Source organism: Microcebus murinus, chromosome 26 (genome assembly GCF_040939455.1).
Source record: "Microcebus murinus isolate Inina chromosome 26, M.murinus_Inina_mat1.0, whole genome shotgun sequence".
Taxonomy (NCBI): Eukaryota; Metazoa; Chordata; class Mammalia; order Primates; family Cheirogaleidae; genus Microcebus; species Microcebus murinus.
This window is the reverse complement of record NC_134129.1, coordinates 138,397-163,150: the sequence shown is the minus strand read 5'-3', so window position 1 is coordinate 163,150 and position 24,754 is coordinate 138,397. Positions and strand designations below refer to the sequence as shown.

At 62.4% G+C, this 24,754-nt stretch overlaps 6 pseudogenes; all 6 read left to right on the top strand.

Annotated features, from left to right (window-relative positions):
- The first annotated feature begins 3,818 nt into the window (after positions 1–3,818).
- LOC142864789 (uncharacterized) lies at positions 3,819–3,937 on the top strand (annotated as a pseudogene).
- A 3,816-nt stretch (positions 3,938–7,753) lies between these two features.
- Positions 7,754–7,872, top strand: LOC142864788 (uncharacterized; annotated as a pseudogene).
- Positions 7,873–11,696: 3,824 nt separating this feature from the next.
- On the top strand, positions 11,697–11,815 carry LOC142864787 (uncharacterized; annotated as a pseudogene).
- Positions 11,816–15,637: 3,822 nt separating this feature from the next.
- On the top strand, positions 15,638–15,756 carry LOC142864786 (uncharacterized; annotated as a pseudogene).
- A 3,820-nt stretch (positions 15,757–19,576) lies between these two features.
- On the top strand, positions 19,577–19,695 carry LOC142864785 (uncharacterized; annotated as a pseudogene).
- A 3,817-nt stretch (positions 19,696–23,512) lies between these two features.
- Positions 23,513–23,631, top strand: LOC142864784 (uncharacterized; annotated as a pseudogene).
- Positions 23,632–24,754: the final 1,123 nt, after the last annotated feature.

The window sequence follows — 24,754 nt, the reverse complement described above, 5'->3', positions numbered from 1 at the left end:
GCGGCTTTTTTTTTTTTTTTTTTTTTTCTTGCCTCTCGTTGTGTCCCCTTTCTGGGAGCGCGGCGGCGGCCCGGGGTGGGGGTCACCCCCACCCTCAGCGCCCGCCGCGGTGCCTGGCGCCCCAGCCCGCACCGTGGGGCCTCCTCTTGTCCCAAGCCGCGACACCGCCGCCACGCGGCAGCACGCGTGGCATCTGGACTGTCAGGTCTCAGACCAAAGGTCTGCTCTGTGGGAACCGACACGCTGGAGGAAACCTTGAGAGTCTGAGAGGGGAGGGAGTTCCAGAAGAAGGCCAGGATGTCATTTTGAGGGAGTATGTGACCAGAACTCGTCCCGTTGCTTTTGGGGTTCTACGGGCTCCACGTAGGAATCTTTGGTGGTGGCACCTGATGTTGGGGGATCCGGAGTCACACCCAGACCTGCTCCACAGGCCTCCTTTTACTTTTCTCTTCGGATTCATTATTTTTAAAAAGTGTCTCTTGCCTCTATTATTGCATTTTCTTTTTTTCTTTTCTTTTTTTTTTTTTTTTGAGACAGAGTCTCACTTTGTTGTCCAGGCTAGAGTGAGTGCCGTGGCGTCACCCTAGCTCACAGCAACCTCAAACTCCTGGGCTCGAGTGATCCTTCTGCCTCAGCCTCCCGAGTAGCTGGGACTACAGGCATGCGCCACTATGCCCGGCTAATTTATCAGTGGGCCAATCAATTTCTTTCTATTTATAGTAGAGACGGGGTCTCGCTCTTGCTCAGGCTGGTTTTGAACTCCTGACCTTGAGCAATCCACCCGCCTCGGCCTCCCAAGAGCTAGGATTACAGGCGTGAGCCACCGCGCCCGGCCTCTATTATTGCATTTTCTTTTCTCTCTCTTTTCAAGCAGATGATGGGAGTACAAGTATTCAGGTGACATGTGTTGCCCGTGCCCCCCTCCCCCCTGTGTTCTTATTCATTTACCTCTCATGTTGTATACCTCCGGCGTATTGTGGGGGTACCAATGTTAAGGTCGGGTACGTTGCCCTCTCCCAGCCTCCCCCCTCGGGTCATTAGCTTCAAGTGCGCCCATGCCCCAGTCGGTGCGCACCCACCCCATTCCTAATGGATGTGTATGCCCATCCCCTCCCCCCACCCGCCCGACACCCACCCGAGGAAGGGGATTCCTCTCTGTCCACTTAGGCGTCCATCCGTTCGTACCAATTTGCCGGTGAGCGCGCTCACGTGGTGCTCGAGTGTCCATTCTTGGGATACTTGGCTTACTGGAACGGGTTCCAGCTCTGGCCAGGAGAACACGAGAGGTGCCCTCTCACCGCTGCTCCTCATAGCCGAATGGCACTCCGTGGTGTCCACGCGCCACATTTTATTAATGCACTCCTGGATGGATGGGCACTCGGGTCGCTTCCACATCTTTGCGATTGTGAATTGTGCCCTAACTGTAACCCTAACCCTTACCCAGCCCGTCTCCTCTGCCCCTGCCTGACTCGCTCCTCCCCGGCCAGGCCCGTCACTGTCCTGGGCCCCCCGCCTGACCGGCTCCTTCCCGCCCGGCCTGTCACCGTCCTCTGCCCCTGCCTGACATGCTCCTTCCCGCCCGGCCTCTCACCGTCCTCGGCCCCTGCCTGACCGGCTGGCTCCTCCGTCGCCTGGGCCTTCCAAGGGCTTGGTGTGGACGCTGCTTCCAGGAAGCCCTCCAGAAACCCGGCAGCAGGGTGGCCGCAGCAGTCTCCAGCAGCCGTCCCTAAGGCGCTTGTGCGGGGAACGTGCCCCCGCTGTGCCCCCGCTGTGCCGTGGGGGGCCCAGCCTGGTGTCTTGCCTGAGGCCCTGGGGCTGCCGCTCCCCGCAAGGGGAGAGCCGCGGAGGTGGGGACCGCCTCCTGATGGGGACGTACACGCAGCTCTCCACGTCGGATTCCGGGGCTCTCTGTCCTGCCCGAAGGCCCAGCTGGCCTGCGGGTCCTTAGAGTGGCAAAAACATCCGAAAACTGAGACTGAGGGTCCGGTGGGTGTCTGCACTTTTGTGCTGGGCACCCCAGGGAGGCCCGGGGGCTGGCTGGACAACGTGGTCTGCTGGGCGGGGGGGTTTGGAGGAGCAACCGATGCCCTTTGCACTTTGGGTAGCAAGGGTCTGAGGTGTCTCTGAGCCCTGTGCCATGTCGGTGGGGGGGGCGGGGGCGGGGGGGGGGGAAGAGGAGGAGGAGGAGGTGGGAAGGGCCGGGGCCTGCAGTCCTGTTCCCGGGGTGGCACGGCAAGTGGCTTCTTCCACAGGCTGCTTGGCCTGGGCTCCCTGCACCTGGGCCTTTGGAGGACCGGCCCTGTGCTTGCCAACACTTCCTGCAGGGACCCAGAGCTGGGAGGTTGCGTCTCTCAGCCCTGGGTCGGGCAGAGCCCCAGCGGGCCATGCCCACAACCTCTCTCAGCACCGGTCCCCCAGAAGGCTCCTTTGGGACCAGGATTCTCTTGCGGTGACTCTTTAAGGTCTGGCCCCTGGATGGAGGGGCACCAGGAGTAGAGGAGCAGGAAGGGGAAGGGGGTGGCCATGCGAGGGGACACTTTGAGGCCAAGTCCCAGCTTCAGCCTGATCCTCCTGGGAACCCCGCTCTGAGACAAGGAGCCGGGCTTCTCATTCCCACAGCAGCCAGTCGTGGGCTGAGGACACCTGGGGCGTTGGGAACTCCCTGGCTTCTCCTTGGTTTAACATCTGGAGCTGCTTGGGAATCGCGCCGCCACACACACCCGAGTGCAGGTGTCTTCCGCACAGACTGCGGGCCTCGCTCTTCTGAATGCCGCTAGCTCGCCACCCACCCACGGGTGAACCTGGTCAGGGTGCTTTCTCTCGGGGGCAGACTCTGATCCGGGCGGGCTACCGGTGTCTCTGTTTGCTCGTTTCTTTCTTCCATTTCGGGAAAGGCTTCCTTGCTGGGTGTGGAAATCTCCTATGCCTTTCCTCGCCTATTCTGTCAGCTTTCAAATTCTCTTTCAGTTGCCACCCTCACAGATGGATTAGGAAACTCTTTCCGGTGCACTCATTAGTGAAATGACCTCAAGGAAGCTGGAATCCAATATCTAATCGCCGATTTTTGGCGAGTCCACACGCCAGGGTGGTCGGGGTCCAATGCAGCCCCGGCCAGGCCCAGGCCCCTTGGACTGGGCCACAGGAGGACACAGAGGAGGGTCCCGGCCCCCACGGTAGCGGTGCCGGCAGTTCTCCAAGGGCTTGGGCGTTTTCCAGAGGTGGGAGATGGAGGGGACTGATTTCTTCAGCGCCCCACAAACCACGCCACCCCACCCCACCCCACCCCACCCATGGGACACATCCCCAGAGAGAGATGCCCCATACACTCGCTCCCCTCCCCCTTGCGCTGTGCCCCAGCCCTGGCCCGGGGGAATAGGCGGCAGCCCACCCACAGGGCGGGGGGAGGGGGGCACAGCTGAAAGCGGTTGTGGGGGAGGGCGGCCCCTGGCTGGGGTCAGAGGGCGAGCGCCCGGCGCGTGCGCAGTCAGCGGCGGCGACGCGCTGGGGGTGGGCGGCGGGTAGGTGAAGGAGGCCAGGCGGGGAGAGGAGGGGGGCTGGAAGGTCTCCACCTTGGCGAGTCCAGCCGTGGAGGCGCATCTTGTGTGAGTGTGAGTGAGTGTGAGTGTGTGTGTGTGTAGAGAGAGACAGCCCCCCGCCCCGCCCCGCCCCGCCCATCACCCCGGTCCCTCGGAGCCCGCCGGACCCGGCCGCCGGCGAACTCAACAGGCCCGGCCCGGCGCGGGGCCTGGGGCGGGAGGCGGCGGCGGGGAAGCGCAGAGAGGCTCGGCTTCTTGAGCGGGGCAGGGGCGCCCTCCGCCGTCTAGGGCCACACCACCCTGAACGCCCCCCATCTCGTCTGGTCTCGGAAGCTAAGCAGGGTCGGGCCTCGTTAGTACTTGGATGGGAGACCGCCCGGGAATCCCGGGTGCCGTAGGCGGCGGCTTTTTTTTTTTTTTTTTTTTTTCTTGCCTCTCGTTGTGTCCCCTTTCTGGGAGCGCGGCGGCGGCCCGGGGTGGGGGTCACCCCCACCCTCAGCGCCCGCCGCGGTGCCTGGCGCCCCAGCCCGCACCGTGGGGCCTCCTCTTGTCCCAAGCCGCGACACCGCCGCCACGCGGCAGCACGCGTGGCATCTGGACTGTCAGGTCTCAGACCAAAGGTCTGCTCTGTGGGAACCGACACGCTGGAGGAAACCTTGAGAGTCTGAGAGGGGAGGGAGTTCCAGAAGAAGGCCAGGATGTCATTTTGAGGGAGTATGTGACCAGAACTCGTCCCGTTGCTTTTGGGGTTCTACGGGCTCCACGTAGGAATCTTTGGTGGTGGCACCTGATGTTGGGGGATCCGGAGTCACACCCAGACCTGCTCCACAGGCCTCCTTTTACTTTTCTCTTCGGATTCATTATTTTTAAAAAGTGTCTCTTGCCTCTATTATTGCATTTTCTTTTTTTCTTTTCTTTTTTTTTTTTTTTTGAGACAGAGTCTCACTTTGTTGTCCAGGCTAGAGTGAGTGCCGTGGCGTCACCCTAGCTCACAGCAACCTCAAACTCCTGGGCTCGAGTGATCCTTCTGCCTCAGCCTCCCGAGTAGCTGGGACTACAGGCATGCGCCACTATGCCCGGCTAATTTATCAGTGGGCCAATCAATTTCTTTCTATTTATAGTAGAGACGGGGTCTCGCTCTTGCTCAGGCTGGTTTTGAACTCCTGACCTTGAGCAATCCACCCGCCTCGGCCTCCCAAGAGCTAGGATTACAGGCGTGAGCCACCGCGCCCGGCCTCTATTATTGCATTTTCTTTTCTCTCTCTTTTCAAGCAGATGATGGGAGTACAAGTATTCAGGTGACATGTGTTGCCCGTGCCCCCCTCCCCCCTGTGTTCTTATTCATTTACCTCTCATGTTGTATACCTCCGGCGTATTGTGGGGGTACCAATGTTAAGGTCGGGTACGTTGCCCTCTCCCAGCCTCCCCCCTCGGGTCATTAGCTTCAAGTGCGCCCATGCCCCAGTCGGTGCGCACCCACCCCATTCCTAATGGATGTGTATGCCCATCCCCTCCCCCCACCCGCCCGACACCCACCCGAGGAAGGGGATTCCTCTCTGTCCACTTAGGCGTCCATCCGTTCGTACCAATTTGCCGGTGAGCGCGCTCACGTGGTGCTCGAGTGTCCATTCTTGGGATACTTGGCTTACTGGAACGGGTTCCAGCTCTGGCCAGGAGAACACGAGAGGTGCCCTCTCACCGCTGCTCCTCATAGCCGAATGGCACTCCGTGGTGTCCACGCGCCACATTTTATTAATGCACTCCTGGATGGATGGGCACTCGGGTCGCTTCCACATCTTTGCGATTGTGAATTGTGCCCTAACTGTAACCCTAACCCTTACCCAGCCCGTCTCCTCTGCCCCTGCCTGACTCGCTCCTCCCCGGCCAGGCCCGTCACTGTCCTGGGCCCCCCGCCTGACCGGCTCCTTCCCGCCCGGCCTGTCACCGTCCTCTGCCCCTGCCTGACATGCTCCTTCCCGCCCGGCCTCTCACCGTCCTCGGCCCCTGCCTGACCGGCTGGCTCCTCCGTCGCCTGGGCCTTCCAAGGGCTTGGTGTGGACGCTGCTTCCAGGAAGCCCTCCAGAAACCCGGCAGCAGGGTGGCCGCAGCAGTCTCCAGCAGCCGTCCCTAAGGCGCTTGTGCGGGGAACGTGCCCCCGCTGTGCCCCCGCTGTGCCGTGGGGGGCCCAGCCTGGTGTCTTGCCTGAGGCCCTGGGGCTGCCGCTCCCCGCAAGGGGAGAGCCGCGGAGGTGGGGACCGCCTCCTGATGGGGACGTACACGCAGCTCTCCACGTCGGATTCCGGGGCTCTCTGTCCTGCCCGAAGGCCCAGCTGGCCTGCGGGTCCTTAGAGTGGCAAAAACATCCGAAAACTGAGACTGAGGGTCCGGTGGGTGTCTGCACTTTTGTGCTGGGCACCCCAGGGAGGCCCGGGGGCTGGCTGGACAACGTGGTCTGCTGGGCGGGGGGGTTTGGAGGAGCAACCGATGCCCTTTGCACTTTGGGTAGCAAGGGTCTGAGGTGTCTCTGAGCCCTGTGCCATGTCGGTGGGGGGGGCGGGGGCGGGGGGGGGAAGAGGAGGAGGAGGAGGTGGGAAGGGCCGGGGCCTGCAGTCCTGTTCCCGGGGTGGCACGGCAAGTGGCTTCTTCCACAGGCTGCTTGGCCTGGGCTCCCTGCACCTGGGCCTTTGGAGGACCGGCCCTGTGCTTGCCAACACTTCCTGCAGGGACCCAGAGCTGGGAGGTTGCGTCTCTCAGCCCTGGGTCGGGCAGAGCCCCAGCGGGCCATGCCCACAACCTCTCTCAGCACCGGTCCCCCAGAAGGCTCCTTTGGGACCAGGATTCTCTTGCGGTGACTCTTTAAGGTCTGGCCCCTGGATGGAGGGGCACCAGGAGTAGAGGAGCAGGAAGGGGAAGGGGGTGGCCATGCGAGGGGACACTTTGAGGCCAAGTCCCAGCTTCAGCCTGATCCTCCTGGGAACCCCGCTCTGAGACAAGGAGCCGGGCTTCGCATTCCCACAGCAGCCAGTCGTGGGCTGAGGACACCTGGGGCGTTGGGAACTCCCTGGCTTCTCCTTGGTTTAACATCTGGAGCTGCTTGGGAATCGCGCCGCCACACACACCCGAGTGCAGGTGTCTTCCGCACAGACTGCGGGCCTCGCTCTTCTGAATGCCGCTAGCTCGCCACCCACCCACGGGTGAACCTGGTCAGGGTGCTTTCTCTCAGGGGCAGACTCTGATCCGGGCGGGCTACCGGTGTCTCTGTTTGCTCGTTTCTTTCTTCCATTTCGGGAAAGGCTTCCTTGCTGGGTGTGGAAATCTCCTATGCCTTTCCTCGCCTATTCTGTCAGCTTTCAAATTCTCTTTCAGTTGCCACCCTCACAGATGGATTAGGAAACTCTTTCCGGTGCACTCATTAGTGAAATGACCTCAAGGAAGCTGGAATCCAATATCTAATCGCCGATTTTTGGCGAGTCCACACGCCAGGGTGGTCGGGGTCCAATGCAGCCCCGGCCAGGCCCAGGCCCCTTGGACTGGGCCACAGGAGGACACAGAGGAGGGTCCCGGCCCCCACGGTAGCGGTGCCGGCAGTTCTCCAAGGGCTTGGGCGTTTTCCAGAGGTGGGAGATGGAGGGGACTGATTTCTTCAGCGCCCCACAAACCACGCCACCCCACCCCACCCCACCCCACCCATGGGACACATCCCCAGAGAGAGATGCCCCATACACTCGCTCCCCTCCCCCTTGCGCTGTGCCCCAGCCCTGGCCCGGGGGAATAGGCGGCAGCCCACCCACAGGGCGGGGGGAGGGGGGCACAGCTGAAAGCGGTTGTGGGGGAGGGCGGCCCCTGGCTGGGGTCAGAGGGCGAGCGCCCGGCGCGTGCGCAGTCAGCGGCGGCGACGCGCTGGGGGTGGGCGGCGGGTAGGTGAAGGAGGCCAGGCGGGGAGAGGAGGGGGGCTGGAAGGTCTCCACCTTGGCGAGTCCAGCCGTGGAGGCGCATCTTGTGTGAGTGTGAGTGAGTGTGAGTGTGTGTGTGTGTAGAGAGAGACAGCCCCCCGCCCCGCCCCGCCCCGCCCATCACCCCGGTCCCTCGGAGCCCGCCGGACCCGGCCGCCGGCGAACTCAACAGGCCCGGCCCGGCGCGGGGCCTGGGGCGGGAGGCGGCGGCGGGGAAGCGCAGAGAGGCTCGGCTTCTTGAGCGGGGCAGGGGCGCCCTCCGCCGTCTAGGGCCACACCACCCTGAACGCCCCCCATCTCGTCTGGTCTCGGAAGCTAAGCAGGGTCGGGCCTCGTTAGTACTTGGATGGGAGACCGCCCGGGAATCCCGGGTGCCGTAGGCGGCGGCTTTTTTTTTTTTTTTTTTTTTTCTTGCCTCTCGTTGTGTCCCCTTTCTGGGAGCGCGGCGGCGGCCCGGGGTGGGGGTCACCCCCACCCTCAGCGCCCGCCGCGGTGCCTGGCGCCCCAGCCCGCACCGTGGGGCCTCCTCTTGTCCCAAGCCGCGACACCGCCGCCACGCGGCAGCACGCGTGGCATCTGGACTGTCAGGTCTCAGACCAAAGGTCTGCTCTGTGGGAACCGACACGCTGGAGGAAACCTTGAGAGTCTGAGAGGGGAGGGAGTTCCAGAAGAAGGCCAGGATGTCATTTTGAGGGAGTATGTGACCAGAACTCGTCCCGTTGCTTTTGGGGTTCTACGGGCTCCACGTAGGAATCTTTGGTGGTGGCACCTGATGTTGGGGGATCCGGAGTCACACCCAGACCTGCTCCACAGGCCTCCTTTTACTTTTCTCTTCGGATTCATTATTTTTAAAAAGTGTCTCTTGCCTCTATTATTGCATTTTCTTTTTTTCTTTTCTTTTTTTTTTTTTTTTGAGACAGAGTCTCACTTTGTTGTCCAGGCTAGAGTGAGTGCCGTGGCGTCACCCTAGCTCACAGCAACCTCAAACTCCTGGGCTCGAGTGATCCTTCTGCCTCAGCCTCCCGAGTAGCTGGGACTACAGGCATGCGCCACTATGCCCGGCTAATTTATCAGTGGGCCAATCAATTTCTTTCTATTTATAGTAGAGACGGGGTCTCGCTCTTGCTCAGGCTGGTTTTGAACTCCTGACCTTGAGCAATCCACCCGCCTCGGCCTCCCAAGAGCTAGGATTACAGGCGTGAGCCACCGCGCCCGGCCTCTATTATTGCATTTTCTTTTCTCTCTCTTTTCAAGCAGATGATGGGAGTACAAGTATTCAGGTGACATGTGTTGCCCGTGCCCCCCTCCCCCCTGTGTTCTTATTCATTTACCTCTCATGTTGTATACCTCCGGCGTATTGTGGGGGTACCAATGTTAAGGTCGGGTACGTTGCCCTCTCCCAGCCTCCCCCCTCGGGTCATTAGCTTCAAGTGCGCCCATGCCCCAGTCGGTGCGCACCCACCCCATTCCTAATGGATGTGTATGCCCATCCCCTCCCCCCACCCGCCCGACACCCACCCGAGGAAGGGGATTCCTCTCTGTCCACTTAGGCGTCCATCCGTTCGTACCAATTTGCCGGTGAGCGCGCTCACGTGGTGCTCGAGTGTCCATTCTTGGGATACTTGGCTTACTGGAACGGGTTCCAGCTCTGGCCAGGAGAACACGAGAGGTGCCCTCTCACCGCTGCTCCTCATAGCCGAATGGCACTCCGTGGTGTCCACGCGCCACATTTTATTAATGCACTCCTGGATGGATGGGCACTCGGGTCGCTTCCACATCTTTGCGATTGTGAATTGTGCCCTAACTGTAACCCTAACCCTTACCCAGCCCGTCTCCTCTGCCCCTGCCTGACTCGCTCCTCCCCGGCCAGGCCCGTCACTGTCCTGGGCCCCCCGCCTGACCGGCTCCTTCCCGCCCGGCCTGTCACCGTCCTCTGCCCCTGCCTGACATGCTCCTTCCCGCCCGGCCTCTCACCGTCCTCGGCCCCTGCCTGACCGGCTGGCTCCTCCGTCGCCTGGGCCTTCCAAGGGCTTGGTGTGGACGCTGCTTCCAGGAAGCCCTCCAGAAACCCGGCAGCAGGGTGGCCGCAGCAGTCTCCAGCATCCAGCAGCCGTCCCTAAGGCGCTTGTGCGGGGAACGTGCCCCCGCTGTGCCCCCGCTGTGCCGTGGGGGGCCCAGCCTGGTGTCTTGCCTGAGGCCCTGGGGCTGCCGCTCCCCGCAAGGGGAGAGCCGCGGAGGTGGGGACCGCCTCCTGATGGGGACGTACACGCAGCTCTCCACGTCGGATTCCGGGGCTCTCTGTCCTGCCCGAAGGCCCAGCTGGCCTGCGGGTCCTTAGAGTGGCAAAAACATCCGAAAACTGAGACTGAGGGTCCGGTGGGTGTCTGCACTTTTGTGCTGGGCACCCCAGGGAGGCCCGGGGGCTGGCTGGACAACGTGGTCTGCTGGGCGGGGGGGTTTGGAGGAGCAACCGATGCCCTTTGCACTTTGGGTAGCAAGGGTCTGAGGTGTCTCTGAGCCCTGTGCCATGTCGGTGGGGGGGGCGGGGGCGGGGGGGGGGAAGAGGAGGAGGAGGAGGTGGGAAGGGCCGGGGCCTGCAGTCCTGTTCCCGGGGTGGCACGGCAAGTGGCTTCTTCCACAGGCTGCTTGGCCTGGGCTCCCTGCACCTGGGCCTTTGGAGGACCGGCCCTGTGCTTGCCAACACTTCCTGCAGGGACCCAGAGCTGGGAGGTTGCGTCTCTCAGCCCTGGGTCGGGCAGAGCCCCAGCGGGCCATGCCCACAACCTCTCTCAGCACCGGTCCCCCAGAAGGCTCCTTTGGGACCAGGATTCTCTTGCGGTGACTCTTTAAGGTCTGGCCCCTGGATGGAGGGGCACCAGGAGTAGAGGAGCAGGAAGGGGAAGGGGGTGGCCATGCGAGGGGACACTTTGAGGCCAAGTCCCAGCTTCAGCCTGATCCTCCTGGGAACCCCGCTCTGAGACAAGGAGCCGGGCTTCGCATTCCCACAGCAGCCAGTCGTGGGCTGAGGACACCTGGGGCGTTGGGAACTCCCTGGCTTCTCCTTGGTTTAACATCTGGAGCTGCTTGGGAATCGCGCTGCCACACACACCCGAGTGCAGGTGTCTTCCGCACAGACTGCGGGCCTCGCTCTTCTGAATGCCGCTAGCTCGCCACCCACCCACGGGTGAACCTGGTCAGGGTGCTTTCTCTCAGGGGCAGACTCTGATCCGGGCGGGCTACCGGTGTCTCTGTTTGCTCGTTTCTTTCTTCCATTTCGGGAAAGGCTTCCTTGCTGGGTGTGGAAATCTCCTATGCCTTTCCTCGCCTATTCTGTCAGCTTTCAAATTCTCTTTCAGTTGCCACCCTCACAGATGGATTAGGAAACTCTTTCCGGTGCACTCATTAGTGAAATGACCTCAAGGAAGCTGGAATCCAATATCTAATCGCCGATTTTTGGCGAGTCCACACGCCAGGGTGGTCGGGGTCCAATGCAGCCCCGGCCAGGCCCAGGCCCCTTGGACTGGGCCACAGGAGGACACAGAGGAGGGTCCCGGCCCCCACGGTAGCGGTGCCGGCAGTTCTCCAAGGGCTTGGGCGTTTTCCAGAGGTGGGAGATGGAGGGGACTGATTTCTTCAGCGCCCCACAAACCACGCCACCCCACCCCACCCCACCCCACCCATGGGACACATCCCCAGAGAGAGATGCCCCATACACTCGCTCCCCTCCCCCTTGCGCTGTGCCCCAGCCCTGGCCCGGGGGAATAGGCGGCAGCCCACCCACAGGGCGGGGGGAGGGGGGCACAGCTGAAAGCGGTTGTGGGGGAGGGCGGCCCCTGGCTGGGGTCAGAGGGCGAGCGCCCGGCGCGTGCGCAGTCAGCGGCGGCGACGCGCTGGGGGTGGGCGGCGGGTAGGTGAAGGAGGCCAGGCGGGGAGAGGAGGGGGGCTGGAAGGTCTCCACCTTGGCGAGTCCAGCCGTGGAGGCGCATCTTGTGTGAGTGTGAGTGAGTGTGAGTGTGTGTGTGTGTAGAGAGAGACAGCCCCCCGCCCCGCCCCGCCCCGCCCATCACCCCGGTCCCTCGGAGCCCGCCGGACCCGGCCGCCGGCGAACTCAACAGGCCCGGCCCGGCGCGGGGCCTGGGGCGGGAGGCGGCGGCGGGGAAGCGCAGAGAGGCTCGGCTTCTTGAGCGGGGCAGGGGCGCCCTCCGCCGTCTAGGGCCACACCACCCTGAACGCCCCCCATCTCGTCTGGTCTCGGAAGCTAAGCAGGGTCGGGCCTCGTTAGTACTTGGATGGGAGACCGCCCGGGAATCCCGGGTGCCGTAGGCGGCGGCTTTTTTTTTTTTTTTTTTTTTCTTGCCTCTCGTTGTGTCCCCTTTCTGGGAGCGCGGCGGCGGCCCGGGGTGGGGGTCACCCCCACCCTCAGCGCCCGCCGCGGTGCCTGGCGCCCCAGCCCGCACCGTGGGGCCTCCTCTTGTCCCAAGCCGCGACACCGCCGCCACGCGGCAGCACGCGTGGCATCTGGACTGTCAGGTCTCAGACCAAAGGTCTGCTCTGTGGGAACCGACACGCTGGAGGAAACCTTGAGAGTCTGAGAGGGGAGGGAGTTCCAGAAGAAGGCCAGGATGTCATTTTGAGGGAGTATGTGACCAGAACTCGTCCCGTTGCTTTTGGGGTTCTACGGGCTCCACGTAGGAATCTTTGGTGGTGGCACCTGATGTTGGGGGATCCGGAGTCACACCCAGACCTGCTCCACAGGCCTCCTTTTACTTTTCTCTTCGGATTCATTATTTTTAAAAAGTGTCTCTTGCCTCTATTATTGCATTTTCTTTTTTTCTTTTCTTTTTTTTTTTTTTTGAGACAGAGTCTCACTTTGTTGTCCAGGCTAGAGTGAGTGCCGTGGCGTCACCCTAGCTCACAGCAACCTCAAACTCCTGGGCTCGAGTGATCCTTCTGCCTCAGCCTCCCGAGTAGCTGGGACTACAGGCATGCGCCACTATGCCCGGCTAATTTATCAGTGGGCCAATCAATTTCTTTCTATTTATAGTAGAGACGGGGTCTCGCTCTTGCTCAGGCTGGTTTTGAACTCCTGACCTTGAGCAATCCACCCGCCTCGGCCTCCCAAGAGCTAGGATTACAGGCGTGAGCCACCGCGCCCGGCCTCTATTATTGCATTTTCTTTTCTCTCTCTTTTCAAGCAGATGATGGGAGTACAAGTATTCAGGTGACATGTGTTGCCCGTGCCCCCCTCCCCCCTGTGTTCTTATTCATTTACCTCTCATGTTGTATACCTCCGGCGTATTGTGGGGGTACCAATGTTAAGGTCGGGTACGTTGCCCTCTCCCAGCCTCCCCCCTCGGGTCATTAGCTTCAAGTGCGCCCATGCCCCAGTCGGTGCGCACCCACCCCATTCCTAATGGATGTGTATGCCCATCCCCTCCCCCCACCCGCCCGACACCCACCCGAGGAAGGGGATTCCTCTCTGTCCACTTAGGCGTCCATCCGTTCGTACCAATTTGCCGGTGAGCGCGCTCACGTGGTGCTCGAGTGTCCATTCTTGGGATACTTGGCTTACTGGAACGGGTTCCAGCTCTGGCCAGGAGAACACGAGAGGTGCCCTCTCACCGCTGCTCCTCATAGCCGAATGGCACTCCGTGGTGTCCACGCGCCACATTTTATTAATGCACTCCTGGATGGATGGGCACTCGGGTCGCTTCCACATCTTTGCGATTGTGAATTGTGCCCTAACTGTAACCCTAACCCTTACCCAGCCCGTCTCCTCTGCCCCTGCCTGACTCGCTCCTCCCCGGCCAGGCCCGTCACTGTCCTGGGCCCCCCGCCTGACCGGCTCCTTCCCGCCCGGCCTGTCACCGTCCTCTGCCCCTGCCTGACATGCTCCTTCCCGCCCGGCCTCTCACCGTCCTCGGCCCCTGCCTGACCGGCTGGCTCCTCCGTCGCCTGGGCCTTCCAAGGGCTTGGTGTGGACGCTGCTTCCAGGAAGCCCTCCAGAAACCCGGCAGCAGGGTGGCCGCAGCAGTCTCCAGCATCCAGCAGCCGTCCCTAAGGCGCTTGTGCGGGGAACGTGCCCCCGCTGTGCCCCCGCTGTGCCGTGGGGGGCCCAGCCTGGTGTCTTGCCTGAGGCCCTGGGGCTGCCGCTCCCCGCAAGGGGAGAGCCGCGGAGGTGGGGACCGCCTCCTGATGGGGACGTACACGCAGCTCTCCACGTCGGATTCCGGGGCTCTCTGTCCTGCCCGAAGGCCCAGCTGGCCTGCGGGTCCTTAGAGTGGCAAAAACATCCGAAAACTGAGACTGAGGGTCCGGTGGGTGTCTGCACTTTTGTGCTGGGCACCCCAGGGAGGCCCGGGGGCTGGCTGGACAACGTGGTCTGCTGGGCGGGGGGGTTTGGAGGAGCAACCGATGCCCTTTGCACTTTGGGTAGCAAGGGTCTGAGGTGTCTCTGAGCCCTGTGCCATGTCGGTGGGGGGGGCGGGGGCGGGGGGGGGGAAGAGGAGGAGGAGGAGGTGGGAAGGGCCGGGGCCTGCAGTCCTGTTCCCGGGGTGGCACGGCAAGTGGCTTCTTCCACAGGCTGCTTGGCCTGGGCTCCCTGCACCTGGGCCTTTGGAGGACCGGCCCTGTGCTTGCCAACACTTCCTGCAGGGACCCAGAGCTGGGAGGTTGCGTCTCTCAGCCCTGGGTCGGGCAGAGCCCCAGCGGGCCATGCCCACAACCTCTCTCAGCACCGGTCCCCCAGAAGGCTCCTTTGGGACCAGGATTCTCTTGCGGTGACTCTTTAAGGTCTGGCCCCTGGATGGAGGGGCACCAGGAGTAGAGGAGCAGGAAGGGGAAGGGGGTGGCCATGCGAGGGGACACTTTGAGGCCAAGTCCCAGCTTCAGCCTGATCCTCCTGGGAACCCCGCTCTGAGACAAGGAGCCGGGCTTCGCATTCCCACAGCAGCCAGTCGTGGGCTGAGGACACCTGGGGCGTTGGGAACTCCCTGGCTTCTCCTTGGTTTAACATCTGGAGCTGCTTGGGAATCGCGCTGCCACACACACCCGAGTGCAGGTGTCTTCCGCACAGACTGCGGGCCTCGCTCTTCTGAATGCCGCTAGCTCGCCACCCACCCACGGGTGAACCTGGTCAGGGTGCTTTCTCTCAGGGGCAGACTCTGATCCGGGCGGGCTACCGGTGTCTCTGTTTGCTCGTTTCTTTCTTCCATTTCGGGAAAGGCTTCCTTGCTGGGTGTGGAAATCTCCTATGCCTTTCCTCGCCTATTCTGTCAGCTTTCAAATTCTCTTTCAGTTGCCACCCTCACAGATGGATTAGGAAACTCTTTCCGGTGCACTCATTAGTGAAATGACCTCAAGGAAGCTGGAATCCAATATCTAATCGCCGATTTTTGGCGAGTCCACACGCCAGGGTGGTCGGGGTCCAATGCAGCCCCGGCCAGGCCCAGGCCCCTTGGACTGGGCCACAGGAGGACACAGAGGAGGGTCCCGGCCCCCACGGTAGCGGTGCCGGCAGTTCTCCAAGGGCTTGGGCGTTTTCCAGAGGTGGGAGATGGAGGGGACTGATTTCTTCAGCGCCCCACAAACCACGCCACCCCACCCCACCCCACCCCACCCATGGGACACATCCCCAGAGAGAGATGCCCCATACACTCGCTCCCCTCCCCCTTGCGCTGTGCCCCAGCCCTGGCCCGGGGGAATAGGCGGCAGCCCACCCACAGGGCGGGGGGAGGGGGGCACAGCTGAAAGCGGTTGTGGGGGAGGGCGGCCCCTGGCTGGGGTCAGAGGGCGAGCGCCCGGCGCGTGCGCAGTCAGCGGCGGCGACGCGCTGGGGGTGGGCGGCGGGTAGGTGAAGGAGGCCAGGCGGGGAGAGGAGGGGGGCTGGAAGGTCTCCACCTTGGCGAGTCCAGCCGTGGAGGCGCATCTTGTGTGAGTGTGAGTGAGTGTGAGTGTGTGTGTGTGTAGAGAGAGACAGCCCCCCGCCCCGCCCCGCCCCGCCCATCACCCCGGTCCCTCGGAGCCCGCCGGACCCGGCCGCCGGCGAACTCAACAGGCCCGGCCCGGCGCGGGGCCTGGGGCGGGAGGCGGCGGCGGGGAAGCGCAGAGAGGCTCGGCTTCTTGAGCGGGGCAGGGGCGCCCTCCGCCGTCTAGGGCCACACCACCCTGAACGCCCCCCATCTCGTCTGGTCTCGGAAGCTAAGCAGGGTCGGGCCTCGTTAGTACTTGGATGGGAGACCGCCCGGGAATCCCGGGTGCCGTAGGCGGCGGCTTTTTTTTTTTTTTTTTTTTTTCTTGCCTCTCGTTGTGTCCCCTTTCTGGGAGCGCGGCGGCGGCCCGGGGTGGGGGTCACCCCCACCCTCAGCGCCCGCCGCGGTGCCTGGCGCCCCAGCCCGCACCGTGGGGCCTCCTCTTGTCCCAAGCCGCGACACCGCCGCCACGCGGCAGCACGCGTGGCATCTGGACTGTCAGGTCTCAGACCAAAGGTCTGCTCTGTGGGAACCGACACGCTGGAGGAAACCTTGAGAGTCTGAGAGGGGAGGGAGTTCCAGAAGAAGGCCAGGATGTCATTTTGAGGGAGTATGTGACCAGAACTCGTCCCGTTGCTTTTGGGGTTCTACGGGCTCCACGTAGGAATCTTTGGTGGTGGCACCTGATGTTGGGGGATCCGGAGTCACACCCAGACCTGCTCCACAGGCCTCCTTTTACTTTTCTCTTCGGATTCATTATTTTTAAAAAGTGTCTCTTGCCTCTATTATTGCATTTTCTTTTTTCTTTTTCTTTTTTTTTTTTTTTGAGACAGAGTCTCACTTTGTTGTCCAGGCTAGAGTGAGTGCCGTGGCGTCACCCTAGCTCACAGCAACCTCAAACTCCTGGGCTCGAGTGATCCTTCTGCCTCAGCCTCCCGAGTAGCTGGGACTACAGGCATGCGCCACTATGCCCGGCTAATTTATCAGTGGGCCAATCAATTTCTTTCTATTTATAGTAGAGACGGGGTCTCGCTCTTGCTCAGGCTGGTTTTGAACTCCTGACCTTGAGCAATCCACCCGCCTCGGCCTCCCAAGAGCTAGGATTACAGGCGTGAGCCACCGCGCCCGGCCTCTATTATTGCATTTTCTTTTCTCTCTCTTTTCAAGCAGATGATGGGAGTACAAGTATTCAGGTGACATGTGTTGCCCGTGCCCCCCTCCCCCCTGTGTTCTTATTCATTTACCTCTCATGTTGTATACCTCCGGCGTATTGTGGGGGTACCAATGTTAAGGTCGGGTACGTTGCCCTCTCCCAGCCTCCCCCCTCGGGTCATTAGCTTCAAGTGCGCCCATGCCCCAGTCGGTGCGCACCCACCCCATTCCTAATGGATGTGTATGCCCATCCCCTCCCCCCACCCGCCCGACACCCACCCGAGGAAGGGGATTCCTCTCTGTCCACTTAGGCGTCCATCCGTTCGTACCAATTTGCCGGTGAGCGCGCTCACGTGGTGCTCGAGTGTCCATTCTTGGGATACTTGGCTTACTGGAACGGGTTCCAGCTCTGGCCAGGAGAACACGAGAGGTGCCCTCTCACCGCTGCTCCTCATAGCCGAATGGCACTCCGTGGTGTCCACGCGCCACATTTTATTAATGCACTCCTGGATGGATGGGCACTCGGGTCGCTTCCACATCTTTGCGATTGTGAATTGTGCCCTAACTGTAACCCTAACCCTTACCCAGCCCGTCTCCTCTGCCCCTGCCTGACTCGCTCCTCCCCGGCCAGGCCCGTCACTGTCCTGGGCCCCCCGCCTGACCGGCTCCTTCCCGCCCGGCCTGTCACCGTCCTCTGCCCCTGCCTGACATGCTCCTTCCCGCCCGGCCTCTCACCGTCCTCGGCCCCTGCCTGACCGGCTGGCTCCTCCGTCGCCTGGGCCTTCCAAGGGCTTGGTGTGGACGCTGCTTCCAGGAAGCCCTCCAGAAACCCGGCAGCAGGGTGGCCGCAGCAGTCTCCAGCAGCCGTCCCTAAGGCGCTTGTGCGGGGAACGTGCCCCCGCTGTGCCCCCGCTGTGCCGTGGGGGGCCCAGCCTGGTGTCTTGCCTGAGGCCCTGGGGCTGCCGCTCCCCGCAAGGGGAGAGCCGCGGAGGTGGGGACCGCCTCCTGATGGGGACGTACACGCAGCTCTCCACGTCGGATTCCGGGGCTCTCTGTCCTGCCCGAAGGCCCAGCTGGCCTGCGGGTCCTTAGAGTGGCAAAAACATCCGAAAACTGAGACTGAGGGTCCGGTGGGTGTCTGCACTTTTGTGCTGGGCACCCCAGGGAGGCCCGGGGGCTGGCTGGACAACGTGGTCTGCTGGGCGGGGGGGTTTGGAGGAGCAACCGATGCCCTTTGCACTTTGGGTAGCAAGGGTCTGAGGTGTCTCTGAGCCCTGTGCCATGTCGGTGGGGGGGGCGGGGGCGGGGGGGGGGGGGGAAGAGGAGGAGGAGGAGGTGGGAAGGGCCGGGGCCTGCAGTCCTGTTCCCGGGGTGGCACGGCAAGTGGCTTCTTCCACAGGCTGCTTGGCCTGGGCTCCCTGCACCTGGGCCTTTGGAGGACCGGCCCTGTGCTTGCCAACACTTCCTGCAGGGACCCAGAGCTGGGAGGTTGCGTCTCTCAGCCCTGGGTCGGGCAGAGCCCCAGCGGGCCATGCCCACAACCTCTCTCAGCACCGGTCCCCCAGAAGGCTCCTTTGGGACCAGGATTCTCTTGCGGTGACTCTTTAAGGTCTGGCCCCTGGATGGAGGGGCACCAGGAGTAGAGGAGCAGGAAGGGGAAGGGGGTGGCCATGCGAGGGGACACTTTGAGGCCAAGTCCCAGCTTCAGCCTGATCCTCCTGGGAACCCCGCTCTGAGACAAGGAGCCGGGCTTCGCATTCCCACAGCAGCCAGTCGTGGGCTGAGGACACCTGGGGCGTTGGGAACTCCCTGGCTTCTCCTTGGTTTAACATCTGGAGCTGCTTGGGAATCGCGCCGCCACACACACCCGAGTGCAGGTGTCTTCCGCACAGACTGCGGGCCTCGCTCTTCTGAATGCCGCTAGCTCGCCACCCACCCACGGGTGAACCTGGTCAGGGTGCTTTCTCTCAGGGGCAGACTCTGATCCGGGCGGGCTACCGGTGTCTCTGTTTGCTCGTTTCTTTCTTCCATTTCGGGAAAGGCTTCCTTGCTGGGTGTGGAAATCTCCTATGCCTTTCCTCGCCTATTCTGTCAGCTTTCAAATTCTCTTTCAGTTGCCACCCTCACAGATGGATTAGGAAACTCTTTCCGGTGCACTCATTAGTGAAATGACCTCAAGGAAGCTGGAATCCAATATCTAATCGCCGATTTTTGGCGAGTCCACACGCCAGGGTGGTCGGGGTCCAATGCAGCCCCGGCCAGGCCCAGGCCCCTTGGACTGGGCCACAGGAGGACACAGAGGAGGGTCCCGGCCCCCACGGTAGCGGTGCCGGCAGTTCTCCAAGGGCTTGGGCGTTTTCCAGAGGTGGGAGATGGAGGGGACTGATTTCTTCAGCGCCCCACAAACCACGCCACCCCACCCCACCCCACCCCACCCATGGGACACATCCCCAGAGAGAGATGCCCCATACACTCGCTCCCCTCCCCCTTGCGCTGTGCCCCAGCCCTGGCCCGGGGGAATAGGCGGCAGCCCACCCACAGGGCGGGGGGAGGGGGGCACAGCTGAAAGCGGTTGTGGGGGAGGGCGGCCCCTGGCTGGGGTCAGAGGGCGAGCGCCGGGCGCGTGCGCAGTCAGCGGCGGCGACGCGCTGGGGGTGGGCGGCGGGTAGGTGAAGGAGGCCAGGCGGGGAGAGGAGGGGGGCTGGAAGGTCTCCACCTTGGCGAGTCCAGCCGTGGAGGCGCATCTTGTGTGAGTGTGAGTGAGTGTGAGTGTGTGTGTGTGTAGAGAGAGACAGCCCCCCGCCCCGCCCCGCCCCGCCCATCACCCCGGTCCCTCGGAGCCCGCCGGACCCGGCCGCCGGCGAACTCAACAGGCCCGGCCCGGCGCGGGGCCTGGGGCGGGAGGAGGCGGCGGGGAAGCGCAGAGAGGCTCGGCTTCTTGAGCGGGGCAGGGGCGCCCTCCGCCGTCTAGGGCCACACCACCCTGAACGCCCCCCATCTCGTCTGGTCTCGGAAGCTAAGCAGGGTCGGGCCTCGTTAGTACTTGGATGGGAGACCGCCCGGGAATCCCGGGTGCCGTAGGCGGCGGCTTTTTTTTTTTTTTTTTTTTTTCTTGCCTCTCGTTGTGTCCCCTTTCTGGGAGCGCGGCGGCGGCCCGGGGTGGGGGTCACCCCCACCCTCAGCGCCCGCCGCGGTGCCTGGCGCCCCAGCCCGCACCGTGGGGCCTCCTCTTGTCCCAAGCAGCGACACCGCCGCCACGCGGCAGCACGCGTGGCATCTGGACTGTCAGGTCTCAGACCAAAGGTCTGCTCTGTGGGAACCGACACGCTGGAGGAAACCTTGAGAGTCTGAGAGGGGAGGGAGTTCCAGAAGAAGGCCAGGATGTCATTTTGAGGGAGTATGTGACCAGAACTCGTCCCGTTGCTTTTGGGGTTCTACGGGCTCCACGTAGGAATCTTTGGTGGTGGCACCTGATGTTGGGGGATCCGGAGTCACACCCAGACCTGCTCCACAGGCCTCCTTTTACTTTTCTCTTCGGATTCATTATTTTTAAAAAGTGTCTCTTGCCTCTATTATTGCATTTTCTTTTTTTCTTTTCTTTTTTTTTTTTTTTTGAGACAGAGTCTCACTTTGTTGTCCAGGCTAGAGTGAGTGCCGTGGCGTCACCCTAGCTCACAGCAACCTCAAACTCCTGGGCTCGAGTGATCCTTCTGCCTCAGCCTCCCGAGTAGCTGGGACTACAGGCATGCGCCACTATGCCCGGCTAATTTATCAGTGGGCCAATCAATTTCTTTCTATTTATAGTAGAGACGGGGTCTCGCTCTTGCTCAGGCTGGTTTTGAACTCCTGACCTTGAGCAATCCACCCGCCTCGGCCTCCCAAGAGCTAGGATTACAGGCGTGAGCCACCGCGCCCGGCCTCTATTATTGCATTTTCTTTTCTCTCTCTTTTCAAGCAGATGATGGGAGTACAAGTATTCAGGTGACATGTGTTGCCCGTGCCCCCCTCCCCCCTGTGTTCTTATTCATTTACCTCTCATGTTGTATACCTCCGGCGTATTGTGGGGGTACCAATGTTAAGGTCGGGTACGTTGCCCTCTCCCAGCCTCCCCCCTCGGGTCATTAGCTTCAAGTGCGCCCATGCCCCAGTCGGTGCGCACCCACCCCATTCCTAATGGATGTGTATGCCCATCCCCTCCCCCCACCCGCCCGACACCCACCCGAGGAAGGGGATTCCTCTCTGTCCACTTAGGCGTCCATCCGTTCGTACCAATTTGCCGGTGAGCGCGCTCACGTGGTGCTCGAGTGTCCATTCTTGGGATACTTGGCTTACTGGAACGGGTTCCAGCTCTGGCCAGGAGAACACGAGAGGTGCCCTCTCACCGCTGCTCCTCATAGCCGAATGGCACTCCGTGGTGTCCACGCGCCACATTTTATTAATGCACTCCTGGATGGATGGGCACTCGGGTCGCTTCCACATCTTTGCGATTGTGAATTGTGCCCTAACTGTAACCCTAACCCTTACCCAGCCCGTCTCCTCTGCCCCTGCCTGACTCGCTCCTCCCCGGCCAGGCCCGTCACTGTCCTGGGCCCCCCGCCTGACCGGCTCCTTCCCGCCCGGCCTGTCACCGTCCTCTGCCCCTGCCTGACATGCTCCTTCCCGCCCGGCCTCTCACCGTCCTCGGCCCCTGCCTGACCGGCTGGCTCCTCCGTCGCCTGGGCCTTCCAAGGGCTTGGTGTGGACGCTGCTTCCAGGAAGCCCTCCAGAAACCCGGCAGCAGGGTGGCCGCAGCAGTCTCCAGCAGCCGTCCCTAAGGCGCTTGTGCGGGGAACGTGCCCCCGCTGTGCCCCCGCTGTGCCGTGGGGGGCCCAGCCTGGTGTCTTGCCTGAGGCCCTGGGGCTGCCGCTCCCCGCAAGGGGAGAGCCGCGGAGGTGGGGACCGCCTCCTGATGGGGACGTACACGCAGCTCTCCACGTCGGATTCCGGGGCTCTCTGTCCTGCCCGAAGGCCCAGCTGGCCTGCGGGTCCTTAGAGTGGCAAAAACATCCGAAAACTGAGACTGAGGGTCCGGTGGGTGTCTGCACTTTTGTGCTGGGCACCCCAGGGAGGCCCGGGGGCTGGCTGGACAACGTGGTCTGCTGGGCGGGGGGGTTTGGAGGAGCAACCGATGCCCTTTGCACTTTGGGTAGCAAGGGTCTGAGGTGTCTCTGAGCCCTGTGCCATGTCGGTGGGGGGGGCGGGGGCGGGGGGGGGGAAGAGGAGGAGGAGGAGGTGGGAAGGGCCGGGGCCTGCAGTCCTGTTCCCGGGGTGGCACGGCAAGTGGCTTCTTCCACAGGCTGCTTGGCCTGGGCTCCCTGCACCTGGGCCTTTGGAGGACCGGCCCTGTGCTTGCCAACACTTCCTGCAGGGACCCAGAGCTGGGAGGTTGCGTCTCTCAGCCCTGGGTCGGGCAGAGCCCCAGCGGGCCATGCCCACAACCTCTCTCAGCACCGGTCCCCCAGAAGGCTCCTTTGGGACCAGGATTCTCTTGCGGTGACTCTTTAAGGTCTGGCCCCTGGATGGAGGGGCACCAGGAGTAGAGGAGCAGGAAGGGGAAGGGGGTGGCCATGCGAGGGGACACTTTGAGGCCAAGTCCCAGCTTCAGCCTGATCCTCCTGGGAACCCCGCTCTGAGACAAGGAGCCGGGCTTCGCATTCCCACAGCAGCCAGTCGTGGGCTGAGGACACCTGGGGCGTTGGGAACTCCCTGGCTTCTCCTTGGTTTAACATCTGGAGCTGCTTGGGAATCGCGCCGCCACACACACCCGAGTGCAGGTGTCTTCCGCACAGACTGCGGGCCTCGCTCTTCTGAATGCCGCTAGCTCGCCACCCACCCACGGGTGAACCTGGTCAGGGTGCTTTCTCTCAGGGGCAGACTCTGATCCGGGCGGGCTACCGGTGTCTCTGTTTGCTCGTTTCTTTCTTCCATTTCGGGAAAGGCTTCCTTGCTGGGTGTGGAAATCTCCTATGCCTTTCCTCGCCTATTCTGTCAGCTTTCAAATTCTCTTTCAGTTGCCACCCTCACAGATGGATTAGGAAACTCTTTCCGGTGCACTCATTAGTGAAATGACCTCAAGGAAGCTGGAATCCAATATCTAATCGCCGATTTTTGGCGAGTCCACACGCCAGGGTGGTCGGGGTCCAATGCAGCCCCGGCCAGGCCCAGGCCCCTTGGACTGGGCCACAGGAGGACACAGAGGAGGGTCCCGGCCCCCACGGTAGCGGTGCCGGCAGTTCTCCAAGGGCTTGGGCGTTTTCCAGAGGTGGGAGATGGAGGGGACTGATTTCTTCAGCGCCCCACAAACCACGCCACCCCACCCCACCCCACCCCACCCATGGGACACATCCCCAGAGAGAGATGCCCCATACACTCGCTCCCCTCCCCCTTGCGCTGTGCCCCAGCCCTGGCCCGGGGGAATAGGCGGCAGCCCACCCACAGGGCGGGGGGAGGGGGGCACAGCTGAAAGCGGTTGTGGGGGAGGGCGGCCCCTGGCTGGGGTCAGAGGGCGAGCGCCCGGCGCGTGCGCAGTCAGCGGCGGCGACGCGCTGGGGGTGGGCGGCGGGTAGGTGAAGGAGGCCAGGCGGGGAGAGGAGGGGGGCTGGAAGGTCTCCACCTTGGCGAGTCCAGCCGTGGAGGCGCATCTTGTGTGAGTGTGAGTGAGTGTGAGTGTGTGTGTGTGTAGAGAGAGACAGCCCCCCGCCCCGCCCCGCCCCGCCCATCACCCCGGTCCCTCGGAGCCCGCCGGACCCGGCCGCCGGCGAACTCAACAGGCCCGGCCCGGCGCGGGGCCTGGGGCGGGAGGCGGCGGCGGGGAAGCGCAGAGAGGCTCGGCTTCTTGAGCGGGGCAGGGGCGCCCTCCGCCGTCTAGGGCCACACCACCCTGAACGCCCCCCATCTCGTCTGGTCTCGGAAGCTAAGCAGGGTCGGGCCTCGTTAGTACTTGGATGGGAGACCGCCCGGGAATCCCGGGTGCCGTAGGCGGCGGCTTTTTTTTTTTTTTTTTTTTTTTTCTTGCCTCTCGTTGTGTCCCCTTTCTGGGAGCGCGGCGGCGGCCCGGGGTGGGGGTCACCCCCACCCTCAGCGCCCGCCGCGGTGCCTGGCGCCCCAGCCCGCACCGTGGGGCCTCCTCTTGTCCCAAGCCGCGACACCGCCGCCACGCGGCAGCACGCGTGGCATCTGGACTGTCAGGTCTCAGACCAAAGGTCTGCTCTGTGGGAACCGACACGCTGGAGGAAACCTTGAGAGTCTGAGAGGGGAGGGAGTTCCAGAAGAAGGCCAGGATGTCATTTTGAGGGAGTATGTGACCAGAACTCGTCCCGTTGCTTTTGGGGTTCTACGGGCTCCACGTAGGAATCTTTGGTGGTGGCACCTGATGTTGGGGGATCCGGAGTCACACCCAGACCTGCTCCACAGGCCTCCTTTTACTTTTCTCTTCGGATTCATTATTTTTAAAAAGTGTCTCTTGCCTCTATTATTGCATTTTCTTTTTTTCTTTTCTTTTTTTTTTTTTTTGAGACAGAGTCTCACTTTGTTGTCCAGGCTAGAGTGAGTGCCGTGGCGTCACCCTAGCTCACAGCAACCTCAAACTCCTGGGCTCGAGTGATCCTTCTGCCTCAGCCTCCCGAGTAGCTGGGACTACAGGCATGCGCCACTATGCCCGGCTAATTTATCAGTGGGCCAATCAATTTCTTTCTATTTATAGTAGAGACGGGGTCTCGCTCTTGCTCAGGCTGGTTTTGAACTCCTGACCTTGAGCAATCCACCCGCCTCGGCCTCCCAAGAGCTAGGATTACAGGCGTGAGCCACCGCGCCCGGCCTCTATTATTGCATTTTCTTTTCTCTCTCTTTTCAAGCAGATGATGGGAGTACAAGTATTCAGGTGACATGTGTTGCCCGTGCCCCCCTCCCCCCTGTGTTCTTATTCATTTACCTCTCATGTTGTATACCTCCGGCGTATTGTGGGGGTACCAATGTTAAGGTCGGGTACGTTGCCCTCTCCCAGCCTCCCCCCTCGGGTCATTAGCTTCAAGTGCGCCCATGCCCCAGTCGGTGCGCACCCACCCCATTCCTAATGGATGTGTATGCCCATCCCCTCCCCCCACCC